Raw genomic sequence first — 26,178 nt, forward strand, 5'->3', positions numbered from 1 at the left:
GTCAGACCAACCATTAGTCGTTTAAATACCTAAGTGAATGGAGCAATGCCACATATCAGGACAGGAAAGCAGGTGTCTGAAACATGATGTTTTTAGTAAGAGTGACGTCCAATTTATACCAATGATAATTGAAGTGTTGTATCTAGGACTATCCTAAGAAAAATTATAAGGATGCTAATGTTTGGGATAAGTTTGACGCTTAGGAAGGATCGCTTCACTCACTTAAGGTGTAGAAGCAGCCAACACATCTAAACGCATCCTTTAGATGTGTTTCATGAAGGAAAACTAGTTTATGGTACTTATTCTCACTTGATATCTGATTAAGAGGCTTACTTATTTTAAACCTTTTGAAAATGAAAGCCAAGTCAAAACACTGAAAATAGAGACTCTGACCTACTGAGACCTTTGTGATACTTGCTGAAATTTGTGACATAAATAGTGCTTCCCACCAGGAACCTAGGAGTATAACTGGGGGCGGTGGGTGGTTAAAGCTATTTTATAACATCTCTTTTATTTGCAAATATATATTTTTAATCAAATTTTTGAAAAGGCCGCTTCTAGCAGTGCTCAGAAGACCAGATATATGGTGCCAGTGATGGAACTCAGGTTTACTACCTGCAAGGCATGTTCCCTAGCCAATGTACTAACTCTCTGGTCCAAGACTGTTGTTCTCTTTTTTTAATGATACCTTTTCCCAAAGTATTTTAAAATTTGTTTCTTTGGGTTTTTTGGTTCACACCTTGTACACAGGAGCTGTTTCTGGCTCTATGCTCAGGAGTGAACTAGCCATGCCAGGGAACCATATATGGTGTGAGGGATTTGAATCGGATTTGAATCAGGGTTGGAGAGGTGCCAGTCAAGTGCCTTAGCCCCTGTACTATCTCTTCTGTCACATTTTAATATTCTTAAAAGATGAGCAAAATAATAATTATTATAAATTTCTTCAATTTCTTAGATTGGAAACTATCAGCAGAGTTATTTATACACTGGTAATCAACTATGAGCTCTCTAGAAGGGTATAATTTTATTCATCTTTTTTGTGACAGTGCTCAGCCATTCCATAACACTTGTAAATGGTTATTTAGTGGGGTGACTATGTGCCAACAGAATCTCCAATTGGCTGCTGATGATATCATAGTGATTCCCGGGATTTAATAGATGGAACAGGTGACTACATGAATGTTACAACATGTCAGAGTTTCAACAATCCTGACCTTATCAATCTAATACAATTGATGTCATGCATAAATACAAAGTGACACTAAGTTTTACTGAGCAGATAATAGTGTGAAAGTGTCCATCTTTCCAGCTATTTATCATTGTCTATTTAGAGGGAGGAGTTTGGGCTACACCTGACAGTGCTCAGGAACTGCTTCGGGCAGTGCTCAGGAAGCCATGCTATCCTGGGATCATATCTAGATCTCTGGCATGCAAAACATGTGCATGAGCTCCGTCTCAAGTTCCTAAGATATCAGTTTAACTCTGACATTAGTGATTGTTGATATCAACAAACTTTTCTTTGTTTATTAGCAATATACCATCGTACAATGAATAGTTTTTCCATATATCTAATCATGTTTTGCTGACTTTCTACCACTATAATTTTCTACCACTAAAATTCATTGTGAATGTTCATACTACTCATTTCTTTAGAGGGGATCCCACTACACAGCATTCAGGGGACTGTGGGCCATTCCCTGTGATACTTGGCCAACTGGGCAGGGAGGTTCAATGATAAGATCTGTCCATGCTAAGTTATTAAGACCTGGTGGTGCTGGAGGCTACTATGTGCCACCCTGACAGTGCTCAGGAGCTAGCAGGGTCACACCCAGCAGTGCTCAGGGATACATTTGGCAGTGTTCAGGGGTGGGTGGACGTGTGGTAATAAATATCAAACTTGGGGTCCTAAGTATTAAATTCACATGCTTCTGATCCCTGGGAATAAAATTGACATGTAACATAAATTGTATGGGCTAAAATATATTTAGATATTTGGATATATTGCAATATGATTACTATGATAAGCCCAATTAACACTTATCACCAAGAATAGTTTGCTCATTTGCATATATATCTGTGTTAAAAGCTTTTCAGATGACTGGTTAAAGAAATTTTGGTACATCCACACAATGGAGTATTATGCAACTGTTAGAAAAGATGAAGTCATGAAATTTACATACAAGTGGTACTACATGAAAAGTATCATGCTAAGCGAAATGAGTCAGAAAGAGAGGGACAGACATAGAAAGACTACATTCATCTGGGGAATATAAAGTAACAAATTGGGAGACTAACACCTAAGAATAGCCGAGATAAGTACCAGGAAGTTCACTCCATGGCTTGGAGGTCAGCCGCACATGCTGAGGGAGAAGGCAGCTTAGATAGAGAGGGGAGCATTGGAGGTAGAGAATGGGCACCCGTGGAGGGATAGGTATTCAATCATTGTATAACTGAAACCCAAGCACAAAAATTTGTAAGTCTACAACTGTACCTCATGGTGATTCACTAATAAATTTTTTTTAAAAAGCTTTTAAGATCTTATTATACTTACAATTATTTTTATAATTTTTTGTTAGTTGGGGGGCCACAACCAATTTTGTTCAAGGTCACTCTTGGAGGTCACACCTGGCAGTGTTTAGGTAATAATGTGATGCAGGGGCTGAAACTGAGGCCTCTTTATGTATGCAAAGCATGTGTTCAGCCTGTTGGTCTATTTCTCCATCCCAGATCATTATTTTTATCTAATAAATATGTGGTTCAATTTTGCAAGAGAACAAAAGGGAAACACAGAATCAAACCAATTCTTTCCCAATATATATTGTATTAGATGAGCTTCCCTTAATGAAGCTAATAATAAAAAAAAAAAAGCTTACCAGATCGGTAGCACAGGGGTGAAGGGATTTGTTTTGCAAATTCAATCTCTGGCACCACATATGATTCCCCAAGCACTGCCAAGAGTGATCTCTGAGCACAGAGCCAGGAGTCAGAACTGAGCACTGCTGGGTATGGCCCCAAACAAACAAAAAATATCAAGGGTGAAAAACAACCCTTGGTGACTATAGATGAACAAAAGTCTGCAGTAGTATGTATTTGTGTGGGTTCTATATAAATAGATCTTGTTTTTCTCTTTAATGTATCTATCTATCTAAAGAATCACGGTCACGGTCCTCCCGTTGTTCATCGATTTGCTCGAGTGGGCCCAGTAACGTCTCCATTGTGACACTTGTTACTGTATTTGGCATATCGAATATGTCACGGGTAGCTTGCCAGACTTTGCCGTGTGGGCAAGATACTCTCGGTAGCTTGCCGGGCTCTCCCAGAGGGGTGGAGGAATCGAACTCAGGTTGGCCATATTGACTGCGTGCAAGGCAAACGCCCTACCTCTGTGCTATCGCTCCAGCCCATCTAAAGAATATGTGCATATAATACATGAGCTTGCTGATGTTAGTGGTATCACTTCCTGAACTGTAAGTCTGATGACAAGTGGTTAGAGACTAAAACTTGGACTTGAGTCAGAGAGATGTAGACCATATCCTCAACTTCCCTCACCCCTGTCCCTCTCCCCTGACCCCTCCACTCCTTAAATGACAGCAGCATATCTATAAAGACTGTTATGAAATCAGCATGAGAATAGGAATCAGAATAATTATAGACAATAAAAGCGAATACACACACAAAAGCATGTTTAGTTTAGTTTTTTCAATCCCCTCACCCTCCTTAAATTCACTACTCTCTCGACTTTCTATTTTTATTAGAAAAACTATATTGGGAAGATGTTTGTGCTGCTTGATGGCTGTCTCAGTGCCATGGCAACCACTTGCTTTTAGTCAAGTGTTTTGTGTCAGGATGATACATTAAGATATCATTTAAAAAGGGGCTTAAAATGAGGGTGTCTCTGGAATAACTTCAGATGTTGAGTTCTTGTTCAGTGTGCCACCGAGTTCCTGTCACTGTGTGAAGGGCAGGAGCTGAAGAAGCTGCTAGAAAGAAAGTCTTATGCTGCTCATAGGAAAGTCTGTTCTCTCCCCTACAATGGAAGGCTGGATTCTCCTGTTGGCAGGTGCACTGCTCACCCCCCCAACCAATGCCTCCAAATGCAGAGACACACAGAAAACTGGCCTGCTTCCATGCTCTGGCTCTGCTCCAAAGCATGTGATTGTGCTATGACTCAGTTTCCCAATCAGGACGGGGAAGGAGTTGGTCTCGAACTCTCCAGGGCTCATTGCATTTATGCTTCTGTTATTAGATGGTTCTTTTCTGGAAACCCCATTGTCACCAAGTTTTCCCTCCCAGTTTTTTCTTGCCAGAGTAGAGTGGTTCAGAGCTCAGGCTTAGAATAGAACTGACCTAAGTCCAAATCCTGGCACTACCCACCTGCTTGTGAGATGTCCCTGGGAAGGTCCTTTATTTACGAAATGGGTCTGAAAATAGTAACTACTTCATAGGGGTGTTGGAGGGATTGATCTCAGTTTAATATTAGCATCTACCTCATGTGTTGTGTGGATTAAATGAGACATTACATATACAACTTGCTTAATGCTGTGCTTGACCTATCAAAAGTCAACAGTCAACTTTAACAAATAGCAACAGCAATCTTAAAAAGCACCCTTTCTCCCTTTAGAAGGGCCTTTACTGCAAAGTAGCCAGCCCTAAAGAACTACAAACACCAAAATTCTTTAGAATAAAGTAAAACTTGAGATACAAAGTGTCTGCAAAATAGTGCTGCATATTCACATTTCGTGCTTACTTTTTTTTTTTTTGAGGGGGAAGGTCACTCCTGGTCATGCTCAGGAGTAGATTGGCTGTGCCAGGGATGGAAGAGTGAACGCATGCAAGGAAAATGTCTTGATCCTTTCATTATCTCTTTGACTCAATAAATAATTTTAAAGCTACATGTGAATATATTATTTATCCAGTCGCAAAATTATTAGTCATTTCAAAAATCAGACATTGGGGCCAAGGAGAGAGCGCAAAGGGCTTGAGCACATGCTTTGCACACAGGTGGTCTGGGTTATGCACAAGAAGCACATCGGGGGTATGGGGATGGAACATTCCTATGAGGAACTATCTAGGGTACAGGGCATTCTTACCAAACCAACTCAGCAGAATTCTTGCTAAAGCAGGACAGTGAGGTAAGATATCAAGTGTGGGGAACAAGGAGCTGGATCAAATACAAAGGTATGAATTTTCACCTAACTGATTTCTAGTGTTTTTGCTCAAAAGGCATTTAAGACAGAGAAGGTAGCTCAGTGATCAGAGACTTAAGAGGGGACTGATGAAAGCTAAATCTAAAGCAGTTTTTATCAGCAGAAATAAATATCCAAATCTTACCCAGGGCAGTCTGGTTATGTAGTGTATAGACTTCTGAGCTTGTTCTATGCCTGCACTACCTTCAGTAGAGGCAAGGCTAAATCCAAATGAAGACCAAATGAATTTCAGAAGACAGGATTGTTTTTCTCTTAAAGGCAAAAAAAGTGTTAAGATGACAAAAGCACATTATTCTGTGATTCCAAATCTGTGACATTCTGGAAAAGACAGAACTATAGAAACAGGAAAAAAATCAGTGATTGCCAGGTATTCAGGGCTGAGGGGAGGAACAGAGGGGGAAGAATGAATAGGTAGAGCATGGACAGTTTGGGGGAGTGAAGCCGATCCGTGTGATATTGTAATAGTGGGTGTCATCGATTGTTTGACACAGAGTGGACCCTAATGTTTGTTGTGAACATTTATTGTTAATAACCATCCACTGTAGAAATGGACCACATTCATGCATGGTAGTTTAGGGGTGCAAGGGATGTTCTACCCTTCTGGGCTCTTCTAGGCTGGCAGGTAATAAGATGAACATCAGACAGATTGACAAGAGAAGCAAAGAGAAGGAATAATAATCTGTACATCTCCTGTGTATGTGGGAGAAACCCAGTTAGACAGAGGAACTCAACAAAATGAGGTCAGTTACAATGTTAAATAACCTCCCTGAGAGGAAGGATAAAGGGCACGGTGGGGACACAGGGGGAGGGAGAGAGGGAGGGAGAGAGGTCAACCACCAGAGGTCAGCAGGACAGCATATGGCTTTTATATTGATGTAGTTTCTGCCTACTCCTCTCATGAGCGTTACAGGGATTAGATCTTCCCCGCACTGTACATACATTGTGGGTCTCCAGCCTTCAGAGACCCTCCATGAAATAAACTTTGAGCTGGGTCAGGGATGTGGTTTAGTGGGAACACACGTATCTCACATATGTGGTGCTTTGGGTTTCAATTCCAGGCACCACAATTGTAAAAGAAAGAAGGAAAGAAACTTAAGTCCAAAACCAATTTTTGGAACAGCAATCTTTGCTTCCTTACCTTCATGAGGTGGGGTGGGGTGGCGTGTTTGGGACTTAGTCAGCAGAAATTAGGGAGCATAAGGGGATTTTCTGTTTAATTTTTCTACCACCTAAAACTGCTCAAGAGAATAAAATCCAATTTTTCTTGCTCTTCAAGCCCATGTTTTCTCTTGAGCGTATTTGACTTGCTTGTCTCTGTGTTTCTTTTCTTGCTTTTTTCCACTCTGGAGAAGCCCGAGTCCTCTGTTGAACACATTCCTTCTCTTTCTCTTCTCCACATCTTTCTATGCAAGTTTTATTCAACTAAAACTGCCCTGATTCAAAAAAAAAAAAAAAGACAAGACAAGAAAAAGAAAAAGCAGACCCAGTTTTCTCTCCACAGTGAAGGTGATCAATCAGGTAGCCATGGCAGCTGTGCTCTGCGTAGTCATTCATGATTCAAGGATCCTTATTCCTCCCAAGTCATTGCTCTGCTATGGGTCTTGTCATTGTGTGATAGGCCACCCTCATAGCCAGGCTCCAGATGGTTAGAGGGAAGAAAAAAAAAGGGGGAGGAAATTCATTTCCTGACAAGAACCTAGTTCTAAGGGTGTGTGTGTGTGTGTGTGTGTGTGTGTGTGTGTGTGTGTGTGTGTGTAGAGCAAAGACCTCCCACCAGTGAAGCCCGGGGTTTGCTCCGCAGCATTATTTTAAATTTGCAAATTTAGTCTCTTGACTCAACTATGTGCGAGAAAGGCTGGGTAATAGTTATCCAAAGATCTAGGAAGAAGTTAAGAATAGATGATAGGGCTAAAAAAAAAATAGCTCAATGGGCCAAACTCATGATTTACACGCAGGAGGTCTGGGTTTGATATCTGCCTCCGCATAGTACCCTAGCACCATCAGGAGTAACCTCCAAACCCTGAGCACTACTGCCTCTGCCTCACCCGAAAGTAAATAAACAAAATTGCTACCTACCATAAGTGTTGTGTTTGTTGTTCTGAGTTATTTTCAATTCCACTTTCTAGACTGATCAATATTCTTTAATTGCTTGTCCTCTTAATGGCCTGTGCTTTTCCTTTGTTTGAGATTAAACCACACTTAATAAACTAATCTAATTTGTCATATGTCTATAATTGTGAAGAGATGAGAAATGCTTTATTGATTATGAAGTAACAATAAGAGTAAAGCTGCCTCCTTTAAATGAGCTAGTTGATCTGTTTTGATCTTAAATAAGCGATTTTTGTAACTATGTCTGTTATTATAATTGCTAACTTTCCCCCTAAAAAACCAGTTCAGTTAATATTAAAATTTTTGATTACCATATAAATCAGGAAATTGCACATATTTAAATTATTGGTTCAATGGAGTTTTAATTTGGTTAGTTAGAGTCATGAAACTAGTTGTGAAATCAAGAACCTTAACTCTACCAGAAGACCACTGAGGAACAGTTTTAATGTACACAGGTATTTGACTCCATTACTCAAGGAACCTGATGTATGCATAGCAGGAATATTAAAATACATGCTACGGAAATGTATAGAAAATAGACTTGACTGTAACGATCTCGATTATCATATAAGGGTTCATGCTGACATCTTCCTCTCAATGCCCTTCATTGTTACACGATGTATTTTTAAAGACAGGTCAAAAAGGAATAAATAGAAGATCCTCCACGTCACGCATGGTTAAAATTAAAATCACTGATCACCCTGCACATTCTTGGAGGTTTCCAGATAGCGCCGAAAGCCAACCATGCAAGTCATGGAAACAGCTGAAGATACTATGTGACGCGCAGTGACGCAGGATGATTCAGGCCTGAGGACTATAATTAGAGTAAGCAAGTACAAGAGGTGTAAACAGACTGTGAAAGAATCCCCTTGGAAGAGGAAAGAGAAAAGGAAAAGGGAATCTGAGACCCGGTGTGTTCTCACGCCAGACTGTACCGTCATAATCCCAATGCCGCGTGAGCCAGGATGTGGGGAGTTCTGGGTTTTAGACAGCGCAGTTGCTGCTGCGGCACTCTCAATGAACAGAGCCGAGTGCTAGGAGTCTCTGTGTCCCTCTAAGAGAATTAGCTCACTACTCTTTGTAGTGAGTGAGCTACTACTACTCTTCCTCTTGCTCCTGAGGAAGAAAGGGAAATGGGTGTGATGCCAGGGAAAGTTCTAGAACTTTCAGGAAGCACATGCATCTCATTTTCTCAGCTCTTTGGTCACATTGTACTTGGACTTTAAATAATACTTCAGTCTTGAAAGACTTTTAAAATGAAATGACATCTTATGATGTTGCTTGGGTGATAATTATCTAATGACTGAAGGTCCAAGTATGAATGATCTCAGCAAAATAAAGGGAATGAAAGCAAAAGTCAGCACCGCTTTCTGGTGAAAACAAAACTAGTCACGTTAGAGCAACAATTAGGAAATAACTGTACGAAGTGGACCACATAATTACAGGCAGATTTTATTCCCATTGGGCAGATCTTATCAACATTTAAAATACTGAAGTCAATTAAAGAAACTATCTCAGGAATGAAATTTAAATAGAGTACTATATGGAATAAATGTCAGTATTTTGGCATGCAATCCTTTAAAAAGATAATCAGCTTTGGCTGTGAAAAGTATTTCTGCATATTTTCACATTTAATTCCTCTCAAGGTGACTTAAATTACTTTATTACTGCCTCTTTGGAGTAATCATTTTGAAACTGAGTGTTAGAGAGGACCTACTTACTTTCAGTCATACACCTGCTAGGAGAAGACAGTAAACCAGACCTCAGATGTGTTCCACTCTGAAGGTGGTTTTCCTGGCCCAGTGGTCAAGTGATTGCCTTGTATGTGTGAGGCACTGGGTTCAGTCCCTGTCACCACACACACACACACACACACACACACACACACACACACACTAAATTAAACACCAGACAATTAGCTCGATGGAATGAGCACATGTGTTGCATCCACGAGGTCCTGCTTCAGTCCTGCATGTTTCCCTGAACAATCCCCGATATAGAGCCAGGAGAGGCCTCCAAGCACTGCCAGTGTGCCTCAAGCGAGTAAATAAATATTAAATCAAAGATTACTATATAGCAAGTTTTCCCTGCTATCTGAAAGTAGAATCGTCCTACAAAAACTTCTAAAGCTGAAATGGCATAAAACCAAGAAATAATTTGCATTTATCTATGTGGAAAATGTTCTTGTGGTTTTGGGGACCACACCCAGAAATGTCAGGGCTTTCTCCTGGCTTTCTTCTGGTGGGGCTCAGGGGACCATATTGGGTGCCAGGGATCAAGTCCATGTCAGACACATGCAAATTAAATAGCCTACCAGCTGTACTGTCGCTCTGACCTCATGGAAAACATTTCATAATATCCCCATACCCAAAAGAAAGTGAATGATTCCATGCTAAATGTTGTCAAAACGTTATTACAGATAAAATTTAAAATATCTTCATCATCGTAAAGCAGGAACACATGATAAATAAAGAGCTTGTACAAAGGAATTCCTAGAAAGAAGTTTGGCAGAGAGATTCTTGAAATTCAGGGTACTGCTGTTTCTACAACTGTTGCCGCAAAACAAGCACTGCACACTAATTTTGCGTTTCACCTAACTTGTATTTGGATTTATTTCAAAAATAGGCTCAACTGTTGTTTGGTTTGGGGGTCACACCTTACGATGCCCAGGGTACTTAGTGGGGGTTCATGAAGTATAAGGGTCAGGTCTTCTGCTTGCAGCATGCACAACAACCATTTGAGTAATGAAGGCAGAGCTGTGAGCAAAGGAAATTGGCCTCACATGAACTTTCAAAAGCTTTCCCCCAAAAAGGATACGTGTAGTATGCTCTAAAAATGACTACTTTTTTCCCCCCGGCTCTATTAATTATTCTACAATCATGACCTAAAATGGAAATACTAATGTGAAACCAGATCACAGACAAAAAGTGTGACTTTGCCTTCTCTATGTACCATGCTCAGGGCCAGACAAGCAACATGGATGTTTCTATTTAATCCTGATTGACCAGTTTCCGGGTGAGATTCAGAGAGGTTAAGACACTTGCTTAAGATAAACTGGTGAGAGGTGTGGCAATGAGATCTGAATACTTGTCTGTTAGTATAACTACTTATTATGCTACTTTTTAAAAATGGAGATTTTAAGGGGCCACAGAGAGTACAGAGGTTAAGGTATATCCCTTACATAGGGATCACCCTGGTTAGACCCCTGATATCCCATAGTCCCCTGAGCATTCCCAGGTATCACCCTGAGCACTGAGTATCACAGGGTAGATTGAGTAATCCCCAGCACCACAGGGACTAATGGCATCATATCCTTGAGTCCTTGAGTTGCACTGCCAGACTCCACTGGCTGAGAATTGCAGGGGTCCCGGGCCTTCTGACCACCTCTTGAAAGCCTCCCTGTAAAAAAAAAAAAGCAAACAAAAAAACCCCAGAGATTTTACATATATGATGTGCACAGACAGGTAGCATTCAGACTTTTTGTGACTCTGTATAATCCTGATGAGTCTTGGAAAAAAAATCACATTTCTCTTATTCGTGGACATAGGACATGGGTACAAATGGAGGCCTTCACAGCCTATGACTATATCATTACCTATTAACCAAACTAACCCTTGTGAAATGAATTCTGTTTTATATTTCTATCTATTTTTATGGTAATTTTTAAGGTCAAATTTCAATTTCAGAGTCTCTAACCTCTTGACATTACAAGCAATCTGGTGTCAGCCGGAGCACCCCTCCCTTGCTCTCCTGCCTTCCCTTGCCCATGAGTGAAGGGCCTTTTGCTGAGAATCTAATCATGTCTGACCAAGAACTCTAGATTTTATCCTCATTAGGTCAGAAAACATTGGGAGAGGGGCTGGAGATTGTTCTGTTTCGTTCTGCAGGGGCCCGTCTGCTCCCTTGGTCTTACAATCTGCTCTTGGGAAGAGGGAGCTGCAAACAGGCAACAAAGTGTTAAAATAAACCTGAGGCAATCTGGGCAATGAATCTGGGTTTTTGTAGCTGGGGAGATGGCTCAAAGGACTGGGGTGCATGCTTGGTATGTTAGAGCCCTGGATTGGATCCCTAGTGTCATATGGTTCATCAAGTACCACTGGGAGTAACCCCTGCTAGGAGTTAACCCCAACCACTGCTGGGTATGGACCTCACCCCCTAGCCCCCACCAAATAAAAAAATCTGTGGCCCACATCCAAAAGAACAAAAGCAACCTGTGCTGACGCGGATGTGGTGAGAAAGGGACCCTCCTTCACTGCTGGTGGGAATGCCGACTGGTTCAGCCCTTTTGGAAAACAGTATGGACGATTCTCAAAAAATTAGAAATTGAGCTCCCATTTGACCCAGCAATACCACTCCTGGGAATATATACCAGAGAGGCAAAAAAGTATAGTCGAAGTGACATCTGCACTTGCTTGTTCATTGCAGCACTCTTTACAATAGCCAGAATCTGGAAAAAAAAACCTGAGTGCCCGAGAACAGATGACTGGTTAAAGAAACTTTGGTACATCTACACAATGGAGTACTATATAGCTGTTAGAAAAGATGAAGTCATGAAATTTACATACAAGTGGTACTACATGGAAAGTATCATGCTAAGCAAAATAAGTCAGAAAGAGAGGGATAGATATAGAAAGATTGCATTCATCTGGGGAACATAAAGTAACAAAATAGGAGACTAACACCCAAGAATAGCTAAGATAAGTACCAGGAGGTTTACTCCATGGTTTGGAGGCCCGTCACACATACTAGGGGAAAAGCAGCTCAGATAGAGAAGGGAGCACCAAATAAAGGGTGTTGGGAGGATCCTCCCAGGATGGGAGATGCATGCTGAAAGTAGACTGTAGACCAAACATGATTGCCACTCAATGCCTCTTTTGCAAACTACAGCACCCAAAAGGATAGAGAGAACAAAAAGGAATTGGATGGATGGGGGTGGGAGGGATACTGGGATCCGTGGTGGTGGAAAATGGGCACTGGTGGAGGGATGGGTACTTAATCATTGTATAATTGAAATCCAAGCACAAAAATTTGTAAGTCTATAACTGTACCTCTTGGTTTGTCACTAATAAAATTTTTTTTAAAAAGTACTAAATTAAAAAAAATCTGGATCCCTGGGTATGTGGAGGAAATGAAGATGTTTGATTCATACCAGTGGAGAAATCTGAGCAAACTCCTGGCCCCTTGGCCCTGACCAGTGGAGCAAGCCTGTGTTCACGGAGGCAGGTGCAGATTCCTGTTTCCTGAGCCACTGTTAAAGAAACAGCCTAACAGTCAACAGCAGCATCTTGCTTTTTTTCTTTTTTTTTTTTTTTTTTGCCGGGGTGAGTGGTGGTGGTGGGGGGGGGGGGAATTGAACCCAGGCCCCCACCACAACACAAGCATGTACTCAGCTCTTTGACCTATCTCCTTGGTGCAATCAATAACATCATTTTTTGAAATGAATTCCACAAGAACAGGGAAGCCTGGAAGACTCTTCTACCCTCTACAAAATAAAATATTGAATTCTGGTTCTTTAAAAAACAATTCAGGGGCTGGAGCGATAGCACAGCGGGTAGGGTGTTTGCCTTGCATGCAGCTGACCCAGGTTCGATTTCCAGCATCCCGTGTGGTCCCCTGAGCACTGCCAGGAGTAATTCCTGGGTGCAGAGCCAAGAGTAATCCCTGTGCATTGCCGGGTGTGACCCAAAAAAGCAAAAAAAAAAAAATTGTTTTTGCCATATTGGGGATTGAACCTAGAGCCTCATACATGGCCACGTATTCTAGATTTTATCCTCACTTAGGGTAAAAATAAATAAATAAATAAATAAAACACTGGGAGATGGGCTGGAGAGATATTATAGCAGGTCGGACACTTGCCTCACATGTGGCCCAACCGGCTTCAAATCCTGGCATTTCATATGGTCCCCCAAACACCACAGGAGTAATTTCTGAGTGAGTCCCTAAGAGCCAGAAGTAACCCCTGGGCATCATCAAGTGTGGTCCAAAACCCCCAAACAAGCAAAACCATTGGGCAAGAGAAAGTACAGCAAGTAAGGAAGGCACTTGCTTTGCACATGCCAACCCAGATTTCATTTGGTACAACTGGGGATGGCTCCCTGAGCACCACCAGAAGTGTACCCCTGAGTGTAGCGTCAGGTGTAAGCCCTAAGCACCACCTAGGACCAAACTCTTTAGATTATCAAAGGTGGCTTCCTCTTTCATCCCTTTAACACGTATCTCACTTGCTGTCTCTGTTTCTTTACTTGTTTATTTCCACTTTGGAAATCCCTGTGTCCTCTCTCCACCATGTACTTCTCCCTTTCTCTCCTCACATATTTGTAAATAAGTTTCAATAAAGAATTTTCTTGCTTCATAAAAAAATCTTCAAAGGTTTCCCAGCACAAAACCTCAATAAAACTTTTTCTCCTTTAGGACCAACAGGGGCTGAAGCGATAGCGCAGCAGTAGGGCGTTTGCCTTGCACGCAGCCAGGCAGGCCGAGCTGGGTTCGATTCCTCTGCCCCTCTGGGAGAGCCAGGCAAGCTAGCTATAGAGAGTATCTCACCCGAACGACAAAGCCTGGCAAGCTACCCGTGACGTATTCAATAGGCCAAACGCAGTAACAACAAGTCTCAAAATGGAGACTTTACTGGGCCCGCTGAAGCAAATCGATGAACAACGGGAGGACAGTAACAGTGACAGGGGGTGGGGGTGGGGGTAGGGGTGGGGGTGGGTGGGGCGTTGTATCATACCAGGGGCTACTCCTTGCTCTCTGTATTCAGGAGTCATTCCCAGTGGTACTCGGGAGATTATGCAGTGCCAAGATGGTATCACGCCTCTTGACAAGCAAAGATGTGTTCAGTCCATTGAACTATCTCTCCAACCCTCAGCAATCAACTTTCACCCTTTTATTTTGTCTACACAGTTTTCTACCATCTTACATTGCTACAAAGTCCCCACCAATAACTGCAAAGACACCCCACCAATATAAAAAAAATCTTTCCCCCAAACCAGCTCCAAAACCCATGGCCTACCTCTCTCCTGACTTCCCTCACCCTCACCCTATCTGATTTGTTTCTTCCTTTGTATTTACTTCCTCTTTTTCTCTCAGCTCCTGATGATGTAAAGTCACTTTGTTGAAGAAAATAATCCTTCTTGCTCTACTAGCAGTTGTTGTGCTTGTCAATTTGGCTTCATAAATACTTCCATGTATGCTTGTTTTGTTTTGTTGCTGGGGACTCTTACCCAGGGACTCATTGTAGATGTTTTTAACTTAGGAAGAAGGAACAATGTTGGGGTGTGGGAGAGATGCTGAGAGAAGGTGGGTGGGAAATAGTCAACTCTCTGAGAGACTGGAGTGGGGCAGAAGTTAGGGTGGAGAGAGATCAGCCTTCTTGGCTGGGTCCTAAAAGGAAATTTATAAAAGAGATTCACTTAGGCTTCAAAGAAATTGAGCATTTTGTCTTTTCTTTGGGGAAAACCCCTGTGGTGTGTGCTGAAAATATGATTCATTAAATTAAAATTAAAATTCAGCGAGAGACTTAGTATGTTTGATATCTTTCAGGAAATGGTGTCTTTTTAATGCAGTTGTTTTCTTTTTGTTTTTCCCTACTGTGTGTTTCTGTACCTTTGTTTTATTTTGGAAGTGACAACCGAAATTTATTTTTAAAAACCTGATGTACTTCTAATTCTTCAGAATGTGCAACTGACCTTGGGGAGGAAGTTTGAACAGAAACTTCATTGGGGGCCCGGGATGTGTCTCAGCCATCTTCTTCAAATGCGGTATGGCCTGGGTCTGATCCTCAGCACTACAAATACAAATTTTAAGTTCAAATGAGCTGTCAGTGGTGGCTTTCTCTTTAAGTGTTAAGGGAATTTTTCTTTTTCTTTTTTCTTGGGGCTGGGGAACAGAGGTGTGTTGGGGTAGGAAAGGTGGGAACCACACACAGCTTGCTCAGGGTAATTATTGACTTTGTGCTCAGGAGTGACCCCTGAAGGAGCTCAGGGGACCATAATGCAGTGTCGGGGATTTGAACCAGGATCAGAAGGATACAAAGAAAGTGTTTATTGTTTGTTTGTTTGGTTGTTTTTATAATTTTATTTATTGAATCACCATGAGAGCAGTTACAAAGCTTTAGGGTTTAAGTCTTGCTCCATACAATGAAACACCTGTACCTTCACCAGTGCCCATTTCCCACCCCAAAAAATCCCAGTATATCCCTGTCCCACACCCTCCCCCTACTTGTGGGGCAGATGATTTCCACATTACTCTCTCTCTACTTTGATCACATTCAATATTTTGACACCAGACCCACCATTATTATTTGGGATTTTACCCCAACACTCAGATCTGCTGAAAGGGCAACAAAAGACAATTTGTTTTCTATTACTGGTTATGAATAACATATGATGCCGGGTGGCTGCAGTAGTGGCTGCGATTCTGAAATTCCAAAATTTTAACAATTAAATCTAGAGGGATTTCTGCCAAAACCTGCTGGGTTCCGAGATTTGTTCCTGAGTCTCTTGGATCATGACCATCAAACAGCTTGATCAGGAGCCAGAAAGGTCGTTCGTGGGCAATGACTCGGGGTCTCGTTGGGACGGGGAGGAAAGGGCCGGCTCCAGCCCCATCCTGTGAGGCCCCACATGTCTCATCACTGAGGGCTCAAATCTGACTGTCCAATGGCCTCTGGCGGGTGGCGGCCACTGAGCCACCAAGGGGGACTAAATGGAGGGACAGCACCCTTTACCCCCTTGGGTGGCCCTGCAACAGTAACCTACTGCGGGGTCCGGATACATTTCTGCCAAAAGCTGCTGAGTTACAAGATTTGTTTCTGAGTCTCTGGGATCATGGCCATTAAGCAGCTTGATGAGGAGCCAGAAAGGCTGTTCATGGACGGAGACTCTGGGTCTTGTTGGGACAGGGAGGAAAGGGCCAGTTCCACCCCCATCCCATGAGGCCCCACGTGTCTCATCACTGAGGGCCCAAACCTGACTGTCCAGTGGCCTCTGGAGGATGGCAGCCACTGGGCTTCCAGGGGAAGTAGGCAGAGGGACAGCACCCTTTCCCCCTGGGGTGGCCCGGCGACAGTAACCTACTGTGGGGTGCGGATGCATTGCTGCCAAAAGCTGCTGGGTTTCGAGATTTGTTTCTGAGTCTCTGGGATCATGGCCATTAAGCAGCTTGATCAGGAGCCAAGGAGGCTGTTTGTGGGTGGCAACTCGGGGTCTCTTTGGGATAGGGAGGAGAGGGCCAGCTTCACACCCATCCTGTGAGGCCCCACGTGTCCCGTCACTGTGGCCCAAACCTCACCAGTGGACTCTGGAGCATGGTGGCCACTAGGTCGCCAGGGGGAAGAGGCCAAGGCATGAAACCTATTCCCAGCTGGGGTGGCCCAGTGCCTGTAACTTATTGCAGTGACTGGACACATTTCTACCAAAAGCTGTTGGGTTTTGAGATTTGTTTCTGAGTCTCTGGGATCATGGCTGGTAAGCAGTTTGATCAGGAACCAAAGAGGCCGTGCCTTCAATTTTATAGCTGAGCCGAAGGTTGTTTGTGGGTGTGTCTCCCACATACCTAACTTTTGACCATTTGCTTTCTTGGTAAACTTGGCCCCAAGTTTTTGGGGTCTGGCCAAAGGCACAGCAGCAATTTTGGGGTGTCTGGAAGTCTGAAGGCGCCATCAGACTGCTGATGCACTCGCCTCACAGATACAGATTGACCTGCTGGTGGTAACATACCCCCCAAAGCAAGTGTTTTAACTCCTGTACTATCCGTATTTTTTCCTAAAGGAAAAATAACTACCAGGTTAGTCCACGCAGTTGGTATAGCTTTGTTGACTTCAAACAAAAGCAATCAGTTATTCTGACATCAAGCAGGACTTGTTGGGGGAAAAAAGCAATGGAAGAGAGGGTAGATTGGAGAGTAAATTCAAGGAGAGTCTCACCATGCGCTTCCTTAAGTCTCAGGCTAACTGCCCCTAAGTAACCTCGGAAGGACTTTACCCGCTTCCAGTGAACTGATGGGAGAGGCTGGGCATCTGGCTTCAAGTCTGTTGATCAGGGGTCAGAGAGATAGTAGAGTGACTAAGGTTCTTGCCTTGCATGTGACCTACCTATGATCAGACCCCAGCATCACATATGGTTCCCTGAACACTGCCAGGGGCCAGAAGTAAGCCCTGTCAGACCTGGCCCAAAATCCCAGGGGAAAAAAAAAACAAGTCTGCTGATTGGTCCTAACTGGACATAACCTTTTCTAGCTTCCCAACCTTTTTTAAATAGAACTCTATTAGTAATCATAGCTATTGTGCACATTATAGTTTAACTTTAAAAAAATCTCTTTTAATAAGTATATTCCTGAATTAATAGACAAGTTTGCTCCTTTAGGATGTTAGGGTTTTCTTCCAGCCTAATATCTATGAAATTTCATTGAGAAAATAGTATTGATAAATAGGAGTATGTTTTACAGAGAATATTTTAAGAATATATATCTCATAAAGGAGAATATACCTGTTTTTATTGAAAGTGTTTTAGCGGGAGGAGGGTTGGGGCTTGGCAACACCCAACAGCACAGGGAGATCAGTCCTGGTAGTGCACCTGCAATATGCTGTGCCAGGGATGGACCAGAGTAGGCAGAGTAGGCAGCCTACATGGTTAGAGTCTTAGGCCCTGTACTATCTCTCTGGCCTTTATTTCAATGTTTCACTCAGGACTACTCCCAGCTCTGTGTTCAGGCTTGAGGGACCATGTGTTACCAGCAATGGTACCTGAGCCTCCCACAAGCACAGCATGTGCTCTGCTCACTGTGCTATCTCTCTGGCCCCTGTTTTTATGGAAAGTTTTTTATCCGCATTCTGCGGAGAAGTTCATAGATCTGTTGCAAGTTTCTCGTGGAACTCTGTTAGAAAAGAGTATCTGGGTCCTATTATGTAAAATCAGAAGCAACATTTCTAATATGATTTTAGGGGGTGCTCCCTAATAGTGCTGAGGGGTTGGACTGGGGCAAATCCTGTCCATTCCACCACTCCTTTCCTTCCTTCCACCACTCAATCGAGCACTTAAAATCCGAAGTTACGTACTCAGGTCACTGAGGGTGTTGCTCAGGGTCAGTTCAGGGAACCCTGGGGTTATTCCAGGGAGTGTTTATGAGTGAGACCCTGGACTTCTGAGGCTTCAATTTGGGGTCCCCATGAATGCCAGGAATGGTCCCATCCTTTGGAGCTATCTCTCCAGCCCATAATATTTTTCTCCTTCAGGTGAAGTGTACTAAAGTTTTTTGAGAAAGATGTAAAAAGATGTGAGGGGTTGGATCACATCCAGCAAGATTTGGAGACTTCTCTCTGGTCTGTGCTCAGGGCATTGTTTGGAATACCAGGGATAAAACATGCAAGGTAAGGTAAATGCCTTAACCCCTATACTATCTCTCCAGCCCAAATGAATACTCTATAAAAAATGAAGCTCTCCCTGTAATTCTTCCTACAGCCAGCCATTGTGGCTTTTTATTTGGATATCCATTCCTCCAGATTTGCTTACCCATGCGAACCACAATGGATCATATGATAAATATTGTTTTACATTTTCATCTCAGATAACTATTGACTTAATGCATGCTTGCATATGAACTAGGGTGGACCACTTTGCCTCAAAAAATAGAACCCCTCCCCCTCTCCAAAATTCAGTGACTTATTTTGTGTGTTTGTTTTATTCTCATTCACATAGAGTCTCAGGCTTTTGTGGAGGAAAGAAAGGTATGAATGTCAGTCCTCAAGAAATCATTTAGAAGCTTGGGCTGACACTGGTCCAAGCACTGAATCCCAAGCTCTCTGTGGGTTTGGCATCACAGTGAGCATGAAGGAGAGGAGCTCAGAGCAAATGCAGCGGTCATGGCAGGATGAGTGGCCAGGACCCCCGTGACAGCTTAGTCACATGGTCATATTAACTGTTAGGCAGGCTGCCCAGTGTAAGCCTTGGCAAAGGGAGAGGAGGGGCTGCTTTGTTTATGTCTCTGCCTTAATAGGACATTTCATAGAGTTCAGACATTCCAGTACTGTAGTGCAATGATGATTTGGTTCATTTTGGTTTGATTTGGTTTGGGGACACACCCAGCAGTGCTCAAGGTTTACTCTTGGTTCTACATTCAGGATCACTTCTGATGGACCCGAGGGACCAGATAGGGTGCTCTGGGTCAAATCTGGGTTGACTGCATTAAAAGGAAGTGCCCTGCCCACTGTGTTATCAATCTTTTTGTTCCCTATAGTGCATTGATTTTTAAAAAAGAACTTCTAAATCCATGAACCCATCTTTAAAATAAAAATGTTGATCCTGGGCCAGAGAGAGAGAGAGAGAGAGAGAGAGAGAGAGAGAGAGAGAGAGAGAGAGAGAGAGAGAGATCAAAGGGCTTGAGTGCATGATTGCTTTTCATGTGGGAACCCCAGGTTTAGTCTCTGATACCGCACGATCCCCTGAGACTCTTGGGAGTAATGAACAAAGAGCCATGAAAAGCACCTGATCATTGCCTGATGGGTTCTACCCTCCTCAAACAAACAAAAATGCTGATCCTTTCTCTGATTTTACACATGATTATTCTAGTGCTTGTTAAGATAAGAATAAGAGGCTGGAGAGATAAGAGAGGGGTTAAGGCTCTTGATTGGTACATGGCCACTCTAGGTTTGATTCCCCGACACCATACCCTTGAGAGCCCGGACACAGTGCCCCAAATAAATTAACTTAATTGGAATGAATAAAAATGAAAAAAAAAATAACTTTATTTGAGGGGTGGCACATCTGGCAGTGCTCAGCGGTTACTCATGTCTCTGCACTCAGAAAACATTCATGGAGAGCTTGGGTAACCATCTATATATGCCAGAGATCAAACTGGGGTTGGCCATTAGCAAGGCAAATGCCCTATCCATTGTACTATGGCTCAGGCCCCAGGATTTAGTGTGTTATAAGGCAGTATAATACGGTAGTTATCATTGGGAAGAACCACTTGGGTTTGACTCCCCACTTTGCTATTTCACTAACCAGGTTCCCTGGTCCTCATCTTACTCATCTCTAAATTAAGCCATCCATGAAATAATATGCCCATCTTCTTCCTGTAAGAGGTCATTTCAGAGACATGCTCTGAGAGCTTTGCTATTGACTTGACTCAGAAGACTCTACACAGTTATGCAAATCAGGAGGTTCAAATCTTTGTGTTTGTTTTAAGAACCTCCTAGAACTGTTCAGGCATCATGGGTATGTAAGGTGTCATTTCACAGAAGCAAGAGGCCTTGGTAGGTGAGCCCAGGCCAGCAGAGACATCAGCTGCAGGATTCATGACCCTAGAAGAGGACTGGATTTTTCCTGTACATGCTTGAAAATGCTGAGAACATGGATCAGGTAGTACAGGGCTTAAGTCACTTTCTTTGCATATGGCCCATCTGAGTTTGATTCCCAGGTGTCATATGGTCACCCAAGCACTACTAGAAGTGATCTCTGAGCACAGAGACAGGAATAAGCCCTGAGCCCTGCAGGGTATGGCCCAAATCTCCTTTGCCGCCCAAAAGAAAAGAAAATGCAGAGTACAGTGCTGAACCTAAAGGGCTTAAATGTGAATTCTCTGGGTATTAAGCACATCTAGGTGAGCCAAGTGTGTGAAATAGGGGCATGGAATTAGAACAGCTCAGATTTGGATTATTTCTGCATGAGTTCCCTCTCTCTCCTAAAATACTTCCTGGCAAAAAAAAAAGATTGTTCCTAAACAAGAAGAGGTGGTTAGCAAGTAAGAAATAGATATCCCACTAGAAACATAAATTCAGCATAAAATAAATGCAAATAAAAGCAAAAATAGGACTGAAGAGATAGTATTGTAGGTAGGGTGCTTGCCTTGTAAATGGCTTGCACTTGGGTTTAATAACCAGAACTCCAAATGGTTCCCCTAACTGAGCACATAGGAAGTGATTCCCAAGCACAGAGCCAAGAGTCAGCCCTGAACACTGCTGGGCAGGGCCCCCAAATAGAAACAAAAAGCAAAAATAATGACACCAGCAATAATATATTTCCTACTCAGTTGATATGACATTTTAATTTATTTTATTTTAGGCATGCGCCATGATTTATGAACTGTTATTAGTAGGGTTTTATACATGAAATATTCTAGCACCTAGCAAATGTGATTTAAAGGAGAAGATGTATAGAGGCCATAATGGGCTGGCTGGCACATAGTACACTTTCAATAAACGATGGCATGGCTATTTCTAGAAGGGAAGCTGACATGGTACTGGACTTTCACCAGTGAAAGTCCTATGTTATCCAGCAGAAACTGCCTGCTATGACTTTGGGGGTCTGGGGTATGGGAAGATGAGGGTCACACCCAGCAGTGAACAGAACTACTCCTGACTTTGGGCTCAAAGAACACCCCTGGAAGTGTTCAGGAAACCATATTTAGTGCCAGGGCTGTGTCTTGCACACTGCTTTTTTTTTTTTAAATCTCACCAGCCCTTATCCTGCTGTGAAACACAAGTAAATGCTACAAAAGAAAAAAAAAAGCCCAAAACAACAACAACAACAACAACAAACCCATTTGCCAAGAGGTGGTATTTCCATTATAAGCACTTGCCCAATAAGTAGAATTTCCATAATAAACATTTGCCAATAAGTGGAATTTCCATAATTTCCCAGGAGAGTATTTTGCTACCAGCTTGTTTGCTGTGTTTTTTAAATTAATGAATTGATTGATTTTTGTTTGTGTTTGGGGAGTCATACCTTGCAGTGCTCTGGAACTCAGCTCTGTGCCCAGGACTCATGCAGTTCTGGGGGATTGAATCAAGGAGGCCAACTGTGCTATCTCTCCTGTCCTATTGTGATTTTGAAGTCTCAGATAATCTTCATTTAAGTATAAAATCCTATAGTTGAGCCTCAATGTGCTGCTTTGTGGACTGGGTTCATTGTTGACTACAGCAATGCCCATTTGCATCAGCCCTTTGGGGACTACAATTTCACAATCACTAGACCTTAAGATACAAATTCAGACCAGGACTTGTGTCTTCTTTTGTTTTATTGGTTTTTTTTTTTTTGCTTTTGTTTTTGATGGGACACACTGGTTGTGATCAGGGATCACTCCTGGTGAACTTTGGGAGCCATATGGGACACACCATATCTAACCAGGTATAGAGCCAGGTCATATTCCTGCAAACCAAGCACCTTACCTGCTATACTGTCTCCACCTCAGGGCTTTTATCTCAAATGACTGGAACATATGCTATCACGTACAGGCCCTGGGGTTTGGGCCAGTACCCAGTTTGAGTCCTGGTACTGCATGTCCTCCCAAGCACCAAGTGTCTCCAATACCACTGTGGAAGACCCCCAAAAACAAAAGAGCAGAAATGACATGGATACACTGTGGTGCAAATACAAGTTATTCTCAACAATTATTCTAAGACCTATTGCTGAATTTTTGCATAGCTTTTCCACTTAAGGTGAAACTGGAGGAACTTTGAGGCTATTTGTCCTGCTAAAGAGGCCCCTGACCAATGAGTTTCAAGCCATGATAATATAGGATTCAAAAGGACTAGTTACCATCTGTTTCATTTTTTTCAATTTTTCTGATCATTTTTTAATTATATTAACCAAGCTTAAAGCATAAAATGTATGAACTACATAGTAATTGTTCCTTAAATTCTGGGCTAATCATATACTCTCAAATACTATATTTGGCCCTGGGCTTTGTATCTAAAAGGAGACAGAAAACTTGGAGAGAGATTAAAGAAAAAGTCATAAAACTGATTAAAGGTTTGGGAACTGACACGCATGAGGAAAGGCTAAAGGAAGCTTGTCTTTTCTGCCTATTACACAGAACTTGAACCCAAACACGAGCAAAGCTTTCAATTGAAGGTCAGCTATTAGCTCTCTGCAATCCTATAGGAAGACCTTAAGTTTCATAATAAAAAAGTAATAACAATCTTGACGATGAAATACTTGGTACCAAAGGCCATGGAAATACCTAGTGCAAGGAGTATTACTAATAGGGCAGTTTTTCAGTTGCTAAATGTGAAAGAGTTTTGACTTACTTGAAGGTAAGAAACACATACAATGACCTTTTGAAATTTTTATTCCTCTGTGTGTAAGGATTATTTCTGGGGTTTGTAAGTAAATAGCTAACGTTTTATCACCAGTGGTCTCTGCCAATCTCAAGGACACCAAAAATCCAGATGCACAATAAATCCTCTTATAATTCAGTGAATGTGATTCAATAATTATCATGAAAACATGAAATATGGCAAAAATCCACTTGTTGGTATTTAAGTCAATTTGTTCATTATTAAACTGTAATTGTTAGAAACTATAATCTCTCCCATTTTGAAATTTTATACCACTGGTAACTGTAAAATTAAGGGGAAATTATAAGACATCATACCACAACTCTTGGTTTAATTGTGAAGACCAGTATATATTTACATGGTAATTTAAATAAGAATAAAAACTAAATATTGGAATATCTTAAGCTAACATATTTCTGTATAGAGTTTGTGACTTAATATTTCTTTTGATCATGTGCACTCTCACTAAGGTACAGAATATCTCTCCATAAGCATTTGTTTAGTATAAGGAAAAGCTTTAGAGAATGTAAGACACTCTCCCTGTGCTTTATGTGTGTGTATGTATATATGTATATATGCATATATATATGCAACAGGACAAAATTGTTTACAAAATAATTATTTATTTGGGTTTTTTTTTAGTTACACCCCTAAGCACTTCCAGGAGTGACCTCTAGACCCTGAGCCAGGAGCAGCCCCCTGGAGTGCCAGGTGTGACACCCCCCACCCAAAAAAAGCGGAAATTTCAATATTTAATTTAAATTATTGTTTTGACATCAAAATATTTTGCCAAATGTGATTAACCTCAATCTCCCAATGAAGAAAGTAAAGAAATGTCAAATGTAGGCCATTGTTCAAGATTCTTGGGGGTGGGGGCAAGTCATTGTTTTTAAAGAAACCTTTAAAAAAATTAAGAGAATTACCAAAAGCAATGCATCAAACTCTTGAGTGAAACCCAGATTAGTTTTAAAAAGTAACTATAAAAATATTTGGAATTAAGAATAGCCGAGATCAGTACCAGGAGGATTATTCCATGGCTTAGAGGCCAGCCGGGCATTCTAGGGGGAAGGGCAGCTCAGATAGTGAAGGGAGCACCAAATAAAGGGTGTTGGGAGAATATTCCCAGGATGGGAGATGCATGTTGAAAGTAGACTATGGACCGAACATGATTGCCACTCAATGCGTCTTTTGCAGACCACAACATCCAAAAGGAGAGAGAAAACAAAAGGGAATGCCCTGCCACAGAGGCAGGGTGGGATGGGAGGGATGGGGGGGAGGGATACTGGGACCCATGGTGGTGGAAAATGGGTACTGGTGGAGGGATGGGTATTTGATCATTGTATTATCGAAACCCAAGCACAAAAATTTGTAAGTCTACAACTGTACCGCATGGTGTTTCACTAATAAAAAAAAATATTTGGAATTAAGGACATTCAAATAAGGGTTTTATATTAAAATTACACAATTAATGCTAATATTAGCGATTTGTTAGTATATTAGTTTTATAGAAAGATATCTTTATTCTTAGATGATTCTTCCTCCTTTTTTCCATATATACACATGTGCATAAAAGTGTCAATAGTCAACTGAATTGTCTTTACTGAACATGAAACAAAAAAGTTAATCAACAAGTTGAAACATCCACATATGTATCTGTATGCATGTGTGCATAGATCAATGGATATATCAAATAAATCAGATAAAATATTAGCACTGCACTGTCCTCCCATTGTTCATCGATTTGCTCGAGTGGGCCCAGTAACGTCTCCATTTTGAGACTTGTTGTTACTGTGTTTGGCATATTGGATATGTCACGGGTAGCTTGTCAGGCTTTGCCGTGTGGGCGAGATACTCTCGGTAGCTTGCTGGGCTCTCCAAGAGGGGCAGAGGAATCGAACCTGGCTCAGCCGGGCTGGCTGTGTGCAAGACAAATGCCCTACCACTGTAGTATCACTGTATTTCAGCCCAAGAATAAAATATTAAAAAGTGATAAATTTAGGTAAGGATTTTGTGTGCTCACTGTACTATTATTTTAATGTTTCTATAGTTTTTTGATTTTCAAAATAAAAAATGGAGAGACTTGCAGTTCCTTCAAAACCTTATAGTGTGTGTGTGTGTGTGTGTGTGTGTGTGTGTGTGTGTGTGTGTGTGTGTGTGTTTTGGGACCACTCCCAGTGTTGCTTAGGGTTTAACTGCTGGCTCTGTCTGTGCTCAGGGATCAAATTAAGAGCACTAACTATTGTACAATTTCCGGCCTAGCCCCAATATATATTAAAAGAAGCTAATGTAATGTTTGTTTGTTTGTTTGTTTGTTTTTTCTGCAGTGTTAGGGGTTGAATCTAAGGCATCACATAGACAAGACAAACACTCTCCTCTAGGCAATCCCAACCCCTAAGTAATTCTTGGCTTATGTCCAAGTGTAGCCTCCTCATTTCTTACTTCTTTCTACAATAGACCTTACAGAGTTTTGTGGTTCTTTATTGTTATGGTGGCACTTCTGGGAGTCGAATTTGTTGTAGTATCAAAAACTGAACCCAGTATGGTAGGGTTGGGGGGGCAGTGATGGGGACTGAACCCAGGGCCTCCTGCCTGCAGGATAGGTTTATCACTGAGCCACATTCACAGGCCCTAGAGTCCATATATAACTGGAAGAGCAATTAAGTCACCATATTTTTGGTGGTCACAATTTTCTTGTAGGTTCTCTAACTCAGCTTTTAATAATTTCCACTTAAGAAATATTTGCTTTAAGACTATAGACCAAACACGATGGCTACTTAATACCTCTATTGCAAACCACAACACCCA

Source organism: Sorex fumeus, unplaced genomic scaffold, assembly GCF_029834395.1.
Source record: "Sorex fumeus unplaced genomic scaffold, SorFum_2.1 ptg000007l, whole genome shotgun sequence".
Lineage (NCBI taxonomy): Eukaryota > Metazoa > Chordata > Mammalia > Eulipotyphla > Soricidae > Sorex > Sorex fumeus.